The 13,114-nt window shown below is 37.3% G+C and overlaps 1 protein-coding gene across 1 annotated transcript in view; it reads right to left on the bottom strand.

The window, feature by feature from the left end:
- The window catches only part of LOC149554264 (Guanylate-binding family protein), an 84,889-nt gene that overhangs the window by 22,236 nt on the left and 49,539 nt on the right, over positions 1-13,114 (bottom strand). The gene's annotated exons all lie outside the window — the stretch shown is intronic.

The raw sequence follows: 13,114 nt of genomic DNA, 5'->3' as shown, positions 1-13,114 counted from the left end.
CTGTTGCTGGCCATGATGGCCTTATGTTTAATCCTTTATGTTTTAATGATAATGTTAAAGACTAGTAGAAGCTTAATTCTCTGGTTAGACTATGCCCTATATGACTATGCTTTGATAGGATAGTTGATATTTCCACTAATCCTCTTTATACATTTTCTTTGAATAGTTTTTGATATAGTTAGAGTGCTGTTAATGTACCTCTGGTTTTCTCTGTCATATCCCTCCATTTTTTAGCCTAATTACATCATCTTGAAACAACATTTTGTTGAATACAGAATAATAATTAGAGAGGATTGTACTTATATAAATATTATAGGATAATCTAAATTTGATATAATAATGTATTATATAAACATTATAATATATTATTAATACAATGTTAGAATAATAGATATAACATAAATAATCAATAATAATAAATAATAAAAATCACCATATATTAACATTAACTCTCCTTCGATATAAGATAGCCAATAATCCCAATAACAGCATATTTGTAATATCATGGACTAATTAATTAAACCAATCAACTATTGTCATCTAGCAACAATCAATTCACATACATGTAGAATAATGCATGCACCACATGTCTACCACCTCTGCCTAACTTATTTCCCTTTGTTCCCATATTAGTGCTTATTTCACTTCCCACAACCAACCACCATGGGAAATGGAGAGGATAACACAAAGGGTGCCCGAGGCCATCCACAACTAAAGCCCAGGGGCATGGAGCATCCAATCAAGACAACTCGACCCCTTGGCCCACAAGGCTCGAGATTATCCACTAATGCAATTTCAGCACCTAGGATGGCCTACTTATAGGGAAAACCTGTGTATGCTCTCCCAAATGCATCTCCTTGCTCACCCACATAAGATTTGTTTTGGGTTTACATCATTAGTTATACCATAAACATCTATGCTCCACGGGGATGCATCCCCTGGGTTTTTACCCTCGTACCCGTACTGGGTACAAAACAGGGATGCGAGGACTTCATTTTCCCTTCCCCAATGCCGTGTTGCAATCAATGATTTCGGGTACCTTCCCCGAAACTCCATTTCCAAGTTGCCAGGGGACGGGGGTATGGATTTCCGTACTAGAGACCCCATTCCCATCCCTCGCCCGTCCCTGATATAGTTTCCTGTCCCCCTTTTCCCAGACGGTGGCAACGGACATGATGCTTCAAAAAACTTGATTTTTTAATATTTTTTAATTTGCTTTCCTATTGGTGTGGGCCCCACATGGATGTTGGAGAATGCTAAAAGACACAAACCCTATTGTGGCTTTAAAACACAAAAGATCGAAGTCTTTTTTCATTTGGAGCTATTTGCTAGTTGAGAAGAGGAAGAGGAGAAACAACAGCAGCGAGAGAGGAGTGCATTTTGGTGGTGCAAGAGGAGGTTTTGCCTTCATTCTTCTTCATTCCATGTATGTTTTTTATCTTCTTCTTTTTTGTTTCATTCAAGCTTTATTGTTGTTTGTGCCATTTTTCGTTTTTTTCATGACATAGAGAGGGCATGTTGAATGGAACATTGAAATGTTTTCTTTTCCATAACTTGCAGCAGTATAATACATTGTAAAATCCAAAGGCAAAAAGGTGAGCAGCAGTGAGAGTGAGGGAAGTAGTGATAGCATGGATGTTGCTATGCAAGAAACTCAAGTGTCACATTTACAAAGACCAAGAAAAAGACCTAGGGCAGCCATGGATGATTCTTCAGCCCAGCCTAATATAGATGTCCCTATGGAAGATCCAATGCCTAATCCATTCGAGTGCCCTTCCAAAGTCCTAAAAAAATATGCCAAAGGCTCATTCAACCCTAAGAAACCTCTCCTACAATTTGCCACAAAAGTAGACAACAATAAGAAAAAAAAATTCAAGGGGTAGTCAGGAATGGGAGTGCCATATATGTAAGAAACATTATTTTGGGTGTTACACAAGAGTGTATAGTCATCTTTTATGGATAGGTGGGCAAGGTGTGAAAGGTTACAAAAAAATTACAATTGAAGAAAAACTTGAGGCCAATAGGGTGCATGTGGACGGGGGGTTTTTGAAAGCAAGGGGTCCAACAACTACCACACCCACACCCACATTCACTCCCTCATTCACTCCCACTAACACTACTAGTAAAGGGAAGGGAAAGGCCAAGAGAGATACCAATGTGGCTGATTTATTTAACATACAAGCAAAAGAGAAAGCTGAACAGTCCATTGGCAGATTTCTTTTTGCTCATGGCATACCATTTCATATTTCTCGTTCCTCATTCTATAAACAAATGTGCAAAGATATATATGCTGCTGGTCCCTCATTTACACCACCAAGGGAGACTAAATTACGCACCACTATCCTTGATAAAGAGTACTCAAAAGTAAACATTTTGATGGAGAATATGAGACAAACATGGATGACTAATGGATGCTCTATCATCATGGATGGGTGGACCAATATCAAACATCGGCCACTCATCAATCTTATTGGCACTAGTACAGAAAGGGCCTATTTTCTTAGAGCCATTGATTGTTCAGGAAAAAGGAAGGATGCATCCTTCCAATTTCAAATTTTGAAGGATGCTATAGAAGAGGTAAGGGCTTCTAATATTGTACAAGTAGTGACTGATTCAGCCCAGGTGTGTAAATCAGCTGGATTGATAGTAAAGAGCACCTATAGACAAATATTTTGGACCCCATGTTGTGTACATGCATTGAATAAAACTTTGAAAGACTTTGGAAAAATTGATTGGATAAAGGCTATGGCATTCGAGGCTAGAGATGTGCAAATGTTTACTTGCAATCATCACACATCTCTTGCACTATTTAGGACATTTTCCAAAAAAGAATTCCTGAAGCCCGTGGACACTAAATATGCTAGCTACTTCATTTTGTTGGAGAGGATTCTTGAGGCCCAAAAGGCCTTACAATCCATGGTAGTCAATGCAGAGTGAAATAGATGGCATGAATCAAGCACCCCAGATGGAAGACTTGTGAAACGAAGAATCCTGGATGAGAATTGGTGGACCACAATGAGGTAAGAAACTTAAATAATTGATACCATAATTGTTATTGCTGATTTAATAAAAATATTTCTGATTTAGGCACTTGCTGATTTTTAAAAATTGATGATGTTTCTCACTTGTAATTTTATTTCATTTGCAAATACATTTTCTCCTTCATTGACCCTGTTGTGCAGGTCATTAGATATGTTGATATTGACTCTCCTAGCCTTGAAGAGATTTACAAGACCTTTGATAGCATGCTTGGGCAGATCAAGCAAGCTATTAAAGAAAAGGAACCTACTTCGGAGTTCTATGAGGAGCATCTTAAGCCCATTGTGATGAAAAGGTGGAACACTATGAACACCTCACTTCATATGGCAGCCTATGCAATCAATCCGAAATGGTATGCACCAAGACCTGGGAGAGTGCCTCCATCTGCTGATGAGGAGTTGGGTGTAATTTAAATTTAATAATTTGTGTTTAAGATTTCTGATTTTTTTATTTTAATATGTCTTCAAAATCTTGATTTTATTTGTAAACTAAGCTTTCTAAATTCTAACTTCTAAATTTTTGTTTCTTGAATGAAGGTGAAGGAGGGCTTCTTCAAGGCCCTTTCAAAAATGTATAATGCAAAGGATGCTGCAAAAATTCGGGGGTAATGGCTTGACTTTGCCAATCTTCGTGGTCCAACATTTGGTAGGCCAGAGGCAAGGATTGATAGAGCTACATTAGCTCAAAGGGACCTGATTGGATGGTGGACATGGCATGGTAGAGATGCACCTGAGCTGAAAGCTCTTGCCACCCGTCTTCTCTCACAAGTTGCGAGTTCCTTTGCTGCAGAGAGGAATTGGTCTACATATAACTTCATCCAATCAGTCAAGAGTAACAACCTTATCTCTAGACGATCGGAGAAGTTTGCGGCTGTTCACAGTGAATTGCGACTAGAGGAGCGAAAGAGTCTTGAGTATCGACAAATTCCAGCACTACGTTGGGATGTTAATCTAGAGGATGCATTGCAGATTGATGAGGATGACACACCTCTAGGGCTGCTTGGTGTTCCATTGGATGAGGACCCTCTACCTACCCTTGGCAGTGATTCAAAGGAAGAGACTGGCGCTGATCTTGATTTAGATATAGATCTAGAATCTTAGATCAGTAGAGGACAGCCATATATTTGGCTTTCCGCTATGCAGATACTCCGATACATTATTGCTTTTGATTATTATGGAGATGGACATCTACACTTCTAGTTCTAGTATTTACTTTTATTATGTCATTTTGATTTCATGCATGATGATGATACATTGATACTTGGAGCCTTTGGGCATTTTTGCTAATTGAATGGGATATTGGGATAATTGTATGTCATTTTGATTTGAATCTTGATAGTTATCAATTTCCATGTATGATAGCCTATACTATGCTCAATGTTTTGATATGCATATTTGAATTATGTCTCTGATACTCTATATTAAAAAAAAAATTTAAATCCCCTAAATTTTGGCTTCGACCCATACCTCTACCGGAAACATGTCCCCGTCCCCTAAAACATCCTTGTCCCGGAAACTTCGTGGAGCATAGAAACATAGAAATGATATGTTAGACAATATCAACATACAACAATATTTACTATAACACTAGATGGTTGCATTCTGAAATGCAGATCTCGTAATTCAATTTTGACTTATCCTTCACTTCCTTGGTTACCCTCCTCCAATGTGATCCTCTACATCTTATATCTTCTTGTCTCTATGAAGAGTGATGACCTTCGAAAGATGCTGACCCTTAAGAATGGTCATATTCTTTCTTAATGATGATTCGTCATAACCAAAACTGGCCGCTACCTTGTTTATCTATTAATCACTACTCCAAGTGCCTTAATCACTGTTAACATAATGTGAATATTGTTTCCTTTATACTGATCATCACTCCCTCTCAAATAATAGAATCACAATTTATAATGTACTGCTGCTCTTTAATCATTGTCCCTAAGATGATTCTTGCAGTTCAATAATATCCTTATTCACCGACTCACCACAAATCGCATGCCTTAAGTCAAATCACAAAATCGTCTAAATTGCCTAAATCACGGCGATTCACGTTACTCTAGTTTAAAAGCCCTCAAGGAATACTTCCAACATGCCTAAAATCAACAAGAGGTGCATGTTGATTAACAAACATAACATTTAAAATTAGAAATTGAGGTTTTCTGTAGTATCCCTAACCGGATATTAAATAACTTTCTCCTTGAACAATATGACCAGAACTAAAATATGGAAGATGTACTTCACAACAAGGAAATTCAGCAGAAACCCCAATAGAAATTCAACTAACTTCTCCTTGGGTATATCTTTCAATTCAGATTTAGGCCAAAGGAATACAATGCTATAAATAAACTAGAAAGTTCTCCACAAGTATATAACCCGTTATTTTGCAATAACATTCAAAATATCAACATGCAACCATGGATTACAAACCGGTATTATAAAACCAACAAACTCTTATAATTCCTTAAACAATGTAATTTCTTTATACAATAGCAATATAACAACCATCAACTAAACGTTATTGTATTATACAACAGCAATACAATAACCAATGCACAGAAAACCAATCCTAAATACAAATTCAACAATCGGATTGGAACGATAGGATAAGAACCTATAAGCGCAAATGAAACACCTAAAGTAATGTTTCCCGAGACAATGGGTTTGCGTCCACTGTCTGCTAGCACGAGGGGCTACGCCCTCCAACTAGTTGAAAGCTGAAGCTTCCTGAGACTCTCAAAGAGAGAAATCTAATCTGAATAATAAAATCAAGCATACCAAAAGAACGAGTCTCATCTCCTTTTATCTTCACAGCGGTGACTCTTCAACTTCTCCCTAATAAGTCGTTTTATTCCTCCTTGTCCTCTTGTGACCACATGGGATATTAATTTGACCTTTAATAATTAATCTCTAGGTAACATAGTCAAATTTAATATTGAGAATTCGTTCCTTCTTAATAATTCTAATGTCCCCAAAGAAGGGACATTACAAATCTCCCCTCCTTGAAATTGTTTGCCCTCAAGCAATATGTACCAGGATCCCATATAAATCTACAGTTAATCCAGTAGCCCAAACTAACAACAAACCTGGTCAAATGAAGCACGGTACCACTCTGCAAAATACCTGTCAACCAAATTCCTAGATCCCATGTTAATCTTCGAAGAAATGTTGTGCGTGTAAACTGATCAGCACTGATCATTACCATAATCAGCCTCAAACTGAATAGGACCACAATAAAATCCTGATCCAAACAAAGATTCAACCTGCCAATACCTGAATCTCAAACTCTATTATGCTGCCTCGCTGCCATGATGATATAGAAATATATCCAAGGTCCATGTATAATCCTCTAGTAGAATGTGAAGACCTGACTTAGATGGATGATGTAAGAAATGAACTGCTAAAAAACTAAAACCACCATCCCATGGACATTAGAACTCATATTGTTAACATAAACTTGGAGAATTCCCCAGTGCATAGGAGCTATGAATATGAAGAATGCTGAGAATCTACCCACAAATCTCACATAAATACTCCATCGACAACTATTCGGAGGCTGATGAAGAAAATTCACCCAACTTTTGAATGGGGTGAAATCGGAAAATGTGTTGGGGCTGACTCAAAAATAAGCAACAAAAGTTGATTCATCATTCCCATACTGAGAACCGGATTCAATGCTAGAATCTGAGTCAGGATCCCAAACTCTGAAATCAAACTCTTCCTCTTCATGGCGAACAAAAGATGATTCTTCATTTAACATAAACAAAGGATTGTTGGATGTCCAATCAGCACCAACTTCAAACAAAGGGTTGTCAACAAGCTGAAAGTGTTCTGAAGTTTTGTTACTTAACCGTTTGGGGCAGCTGTCCAAGTCATACATCTGCTGAATGCTTTCAAGTCTATCAATGATGTACTAGAAGAACTCCTGCCTCACTTTATTCTCCTGCTCTTGAGAGTGATTCATGATTCTAATCTGATTTTCTGCCTCCTAAAGAGAAAATCATGCATCATCTAATGCATCATGAGTACCCTTGAGCTCCATAATCTCGTTCCTTTCTTTATCTAGCTGACCAAAATGAATCTCAACAACCTTAAGAATGTTATCCCTGTTGGAAAGCAAATGCAAATAATCTGATTTCATAGTCTCAAGAGCTGTTATGATCACCTGCAAATCAGCAACAAGCCAATCTCCTTCCACTCCCTTTTGAACTTTTCTGTATAGATCTTCCACCAATTTATGAGTGTTGTTGTAATGTACCAGAGAAGTCACAACACTATTCTCATTAACCTTCAACTAACTCTTTAAGGTGAGCATTTCATGATTTTTATTTCGAAGCGGTTCATCATTTTGCAGGGTCTTCTCGATATGTTCTTCTAATTTAATGTCATGGGCAACAGAATTAAAAGATTCATCATGCAAGGATTCCAACTAGCAATAATCTCGAGTGCAATACTCCTCATCCGCCTGTTTCTCAACACTCACCTCCATTTCACCAACATAAAAACTTGTGCCTCGTGTAACATCTTCTATGTGAGAAGGCTGCCCATCTCTGGTAGTTGTCTGCTCTTCTGTTTCAAGAACATTCAAATGATAATTCTAGTCTATCGAACTTTCTTCATACATCCTTGTGTGTTGTTCATTTGTGAAGAGATCCTGAACCAACTCGAGATACTTCCTTTTTGCTATCTTAGTCATATTTTGCTGATCTAGATTAAAATCCAAGTAGTCGCTGAATGATAAATTGTTCTGAACTCAGATAGGAAGTTTTTTATACTCTTCATGAATGTCGAGTATCTCTTCTCTTAAAACAGATTCTGAATTTTGGGCTAAATGTTCTTGTAGTTTCATAGTGCCTTTCAGAATTTTGTTCAAATCTTTTCCCATTGTTGAATGTTGTTATTCCGTTGCTGTGAATCTGACAAACAGTTATACTATCCCAGAATTGCCTTACCTCTATTTATTATAGAGGATCTTCTCTCTCAGAATTCTACTCTAGAGTAAAGCTTGGGGAAGCAGACTTTAACCCGTGATGATGGAGAGTTAACGTCCTCCATAAGACTCACCTCATCTTCCTCGCAATGGAGTGACTATACTTGCTGATGAATCGCTTCAGCTTCTATTCTTCCTCCTTACTGTAAGCATAGTGAACACATCATTCACCCTTCTGAAGTGTTTATGGCTTTCTTGTGACTCTAGATGGGTGTAGTAACTATATATTTGAGTATTTTGATTAAGCGTTCTTCTAGTGCTAAGACCCGGCCAGGATCTTAAACTTGCTATAGGAGATTAACCTCAAGTGAACCAACTAATCATGAGGTATATCACTAATGATGCTTCCTTAATCAATAATTGTTTACTAGCTGAGATAACACTGATAAAGAAATATCCAAATATCGAGTTCTGAAGATTCTGCACTACCCATCAGCTAGTGAAGTAAAATTATCAGATTTGAAATCTCACCCATCCTGGTACCAAATTTTACAAGATACAAAAGTAAAAAATGTTGAAGATTATGCAATGTATTATTCACCTTAATTTTTCCAGCACTGTTATTCGGTTTTGCGAGAGACAAATTTTCAGGACCTATTCTCACACTAAATAGCCTATAGGCTAATTAGAGTAATCTAATAAAGACTTACATTTAAGATTACCACACATCTCTTGCATGAGACAAAAACTTTTCGCTGCAGATCTTTGCCAACTCCTTAGTATCAATTGATTTGTATCAGCCTCTAAATTCCCCCACTTCTAGAATAGATGAAGCTTCCATTAGCTATTATCTGAACCACACTTATAATAACACCCGCTGATGCTTGACCAATCCGGAAGCTCCATTATAAGATTGTGTAACGCATATACTGTAAATTTCCAACTTTCACCAACGCATCAAGAGTGTAGGCGTGGTTCTTAACGGGCATATATATTGATTCAATGGCTTTCTTGCCATATCTCTTTAGAAGGATAACTCACTGTAGTCCTATCAAATCCAATTAAATCGCATGAGGTAACCAGCCGGAGATGGTTTTAATGCTACAGAGTTTGGCTTGGTTCGATAACTGCTAGCGATTCTCCTCTCTACGAAAACTGTCGAAAATTATATCCCCTCTCTCTTCAGATGTTTTAAAACTTGAAATCTCGACAATAGTCTCATTAAGATAAATATGGAAAATCAGAAATCGTCTTCCTATAATGTGGCATCTTGAGAAATTTCTCCTAGACCTCACTGTGGATGCGATGATTTATATACTATCGTCGAGTAAGGAATTCCGTGAATCTACCTGCCTCTGCTTTCACTACCATGTTGTAGATATCTGAGCTCTTGTTAAAACCGGAGTAGATTCGTTTATACACGGCTTCCTGAGGGGAAAGTTCAGAATTGAGAGAATAACCAATATTAATCTTTTACAATTATTATCACTTGCGAATCGCAAGGGCGATCTTAAACGTTACACAAAATTTCCTTCTGGGCACTCAACAAGTGTCATGATAACTCCCAAGTTTCCCAAAGCCACGTCATGTAGTAACAACTCCTTTAATGACACTTAATCAAAGACGCAACCCAAAAAAAAAACGTTTCGAAAGAGTACCGTTTGCCCATGACAGTCACTTTCCCACCAATGTCGACCAAAGGAAATCTACTTTCGTTATTCTACACACTATACTCCAACGTCGGTAAAGTGTTGGCTAACACAACTCTTAATGGGCAACCACGTCTTCTGTAACATTTTGGCCAAATAATTATCTATGACGATGGCCTGAGGTGTAACGGCTTATGGACATGAAGGAGGTTCAGAAACTATCGACTAGGTGTTGCCAAAGTCATCAACGGCTCATCCTTAGTCCTGCTGATTTGAGTTCACGTGTAGACCATATATGGGACTGGTCTGACGTGAAGAAACATCTGCCACTATTCAGTCTCCCCTCCCACAGATAGTGTTATACGATGATATCCGAGAGTTGATTTTTTTGCATATCACAAACATGTAGCCAACCCGATACCCACACACGACAAAGAGAAGGCACACAACTTTTATTTTTTTGAAACTATCTGTGAGTCCAGCTTAACAAAAAAAATCCACACTTTATTCTTTCACTTTCTCCCTATGTCCCTATGGAATGGGTTTGCTTGCCTGTGATTTTACTAATGGCTCAGTAGTTCCTACTTGCAATGAGAGAAACCTGTGCTTGCCAAATTTTAATGTTTTTCCAAAGTTGCGCCAAAAACATTAATTGAGCCCAATGTATATTTACAACATTGAAGTCACATAAAATCCTTGTCAATTCCAATTTTTGTTTGTGTGTGTTTTGTCTTTAGTGCCTTTTTATATTCCTCTGCTTCAAGCCAGATGTGTTCTGAGACTGGAGAAATAACTCTTGTCCATACTCTAAAAGTTTTTCCTTCTTGGCATGTTGTTTATTGAAGGTGATGATTTCCGCTAATGTGCGAACAGGAGACTACAAGAGCCTTGAAAGGTAGATATTCAGATCATGTTTAAAATCATACTCTAGCAGAACTCCCTCAGAATCGCCGCTTATAATCCAAAGATTGCTGATAATATGGTTTTCCACTAATCTTGCCCCTTTCTTCCTCAAAGTTGCTAGATGCTTCTCAAGGATACTACTTCAACAGATCCAACTGATAAATCTAGGTCTCAAACTATACCTAGCCTCTTTCGTTGGAGCCCTTTTGTCTTGAGGAATTGCTTATTCCTACCTTTGGAATAAACTGAGCTGCACCTCTTGTAGCTTTGTGATAATTAATATCATACCCAGCAATCTCATCTAACAAATAAACAGCATCTTTTTATAGTTCTGCAAATTGGTCTTTAACTTCAAAGGATTTTTTTTTTCTCTCTGAATTAACTTCCACAGGAGGGCAGGGTCTTTGGCTTTGATACCACTGTAGTATCCCTAACTAGATATTAACTAACTTTCTCTTTGAACAATATGACCAGAACTAAAATATGGTAAATGTACTTCAGAACAAGGAAATTCAGCAAAAACCCCAATAGAAATTCGACTAACTTCTTCTTGGGTATATCTTTCAATTCATATTCAGGCCAAAGGAATACAATGCTATAAATAAACCAAAAAGTTCTCCACAAGTATATAACCCGTTATTTTGCAATAACATTCAAAATATTGACATGCAACCATGGATTACAAACCAGTATAATAAAACCAGCAAACTCTTATCGTTCCTTAAAAATGTTATTTCTTTATACAACAGCAATATAACAACCATCAACTAAACATTATTGTATTATACAACAGCAATACAATAACCAATGCACAGAAAACCAATCCTAAATACAGATTCACCAATCGGATTGGAACGATAGGATAAGAACCTATAAGCGCAAATGAAACACCTGAAGTAATGTTTCCCAGGACAATGGGTTTGTGTCCACTGTCTACTAGCACGAGGGGCTATGTCCTCGAACTAGCTGAAAGTTGAAGCTTCCTAAGACTCTCAAAGAGAGAAATCTGATCTGAATAATAAAATCAAGCATACCGAAAGAATGAGTCTCATCTCCTTTTATCTTCACAGCGGTGACTCTTCAACTTCTCCCTAATAAGTCATCTTATTCCTTCTCATCCTCTTGTGACCACATGGGATATTAATTTGACCTTTAATAATTAATCTCCAGGTAACATAGTCAAATTTAATATTGAGAATTCGTTCCTTCTTAATAATTCTAATGTCCCCAAAGAAGGGACATTACATTTTCTAAGTTTGCTTCCTTAATTTTATAATCCTCTGTCAAGGGGAGAGGTGCTAAGAAACTCAAACCATGATTATATGGACCTTATAAAACTATAAGAAGGATCAATGAAGTTGCTTATGAATTGGTGTTATCAGCCAACAATCAAATTCATAATGTCATTCATATTACTCGCATCACAAAGCTGCTAGGTGAAAATCTTACACCATATCCAAAGTCAGCCCCACATGAAGATGACAAAAATTCAATATTGGAAACTAAAATCATCATTGACATGAGAGAAGAAATTAAGAAATAAGGTTATTCCAAATTATTTTTTTTAAATGAAAGAATTTTTCTATGGAGAACACCACTTTGGAAGGAGTCGAAATTCTGATCAACCAGATTTAATTTTGCTTGTGGACAAGCAATCTTGAGAAGGCTGGACTGTCGTGCCTCTGCCATGTTAAGAGAGATGCAACATTATAAAACTCCATATCATTGCCTTAACCATTGGCAAAAGAAATTACAAGAGTAGCAGTTTTACAAACGGACCAACTGGGATTAATTAAGGAATGTTAATAGCAGTGTAATATCCCGGTAAGATATTTTCCCAATACTTTTCTAATGTAATGTCCCCATTTTTAGTAGATTCCTACAATTGGCTTGGTCAGTTCACCGTTGCAACCCTTGTGAGCTGATAGTGGGATTTGAGGATCTCAGTTGCGAGGTTATAGGCTTTCCAGCAGCCTATGGTGTGTTTTGGCTCTATTTGAGGGACTTATTATCTACAGTAAGTCAAACTCTTGGTTCTGATCAGCTCAGTTGAGTTAGAGGAGTTGAGTGATGTTCTCAGTTTTATTTCAAGATTCTGGTTTGGGCTCCAAGAATCTTGGAGGAAGCGTGACGCTATCAAAATTCAACATGCAATAAACTTTCAAATTTGAACAACAAATGCTCATGTAGAAAACTTCTGAAACTTCTATTTTATTATGATTTTCAGCAATAAAAAATTATAACCAGCAAATCCATATACATTCTTCAGAACTATATTATTGCATTATACATTAGCAATACAATAACAAACATCCAATCCAATCTTAAGTACAGGAAAAACAGTGAGATTGGAAAGAAACAATAAAATGCATCTGTAGTCTCAGTTGTGAATTATGATGTGAATCCACCACGGAAGATGAATCGGGGCTACATCCAATCCACCTACAAAATTCTGAAGGTTTCTGTCCTCAGGCTTCAACAAAAAAGCTAGCAGCTTCCCAAAGTTCTCCAAAGAGAAACTAGAAAATCAATTTCAAATCCCAGCCTCCCAAAATGAGTCTCCCTTCCTTCTTTTAATGTATCAAGTTGTGACTGTT

The sequence above is a fragment of the Cupressus sempervirens genome, chromosome 6 (genome assembly GCF_028749045.1).
Source record: "Cupressus sempervirens isolate cs-2001-9-10 chromosome 6, ASM2874904v1, whole genome shotgun sequence".
NCBI lineage: Eukaryota > Viridiplantae > Streptophyta > Pinopsida > Cupressales > Cupressaceae > Cupressus > Cupressus sempervirens.
The sequence above is the reverse complement of the archived record's forward strand: the minus strand, read 5'-3'. Positions and strand labels throughout refer to the sequence as shown.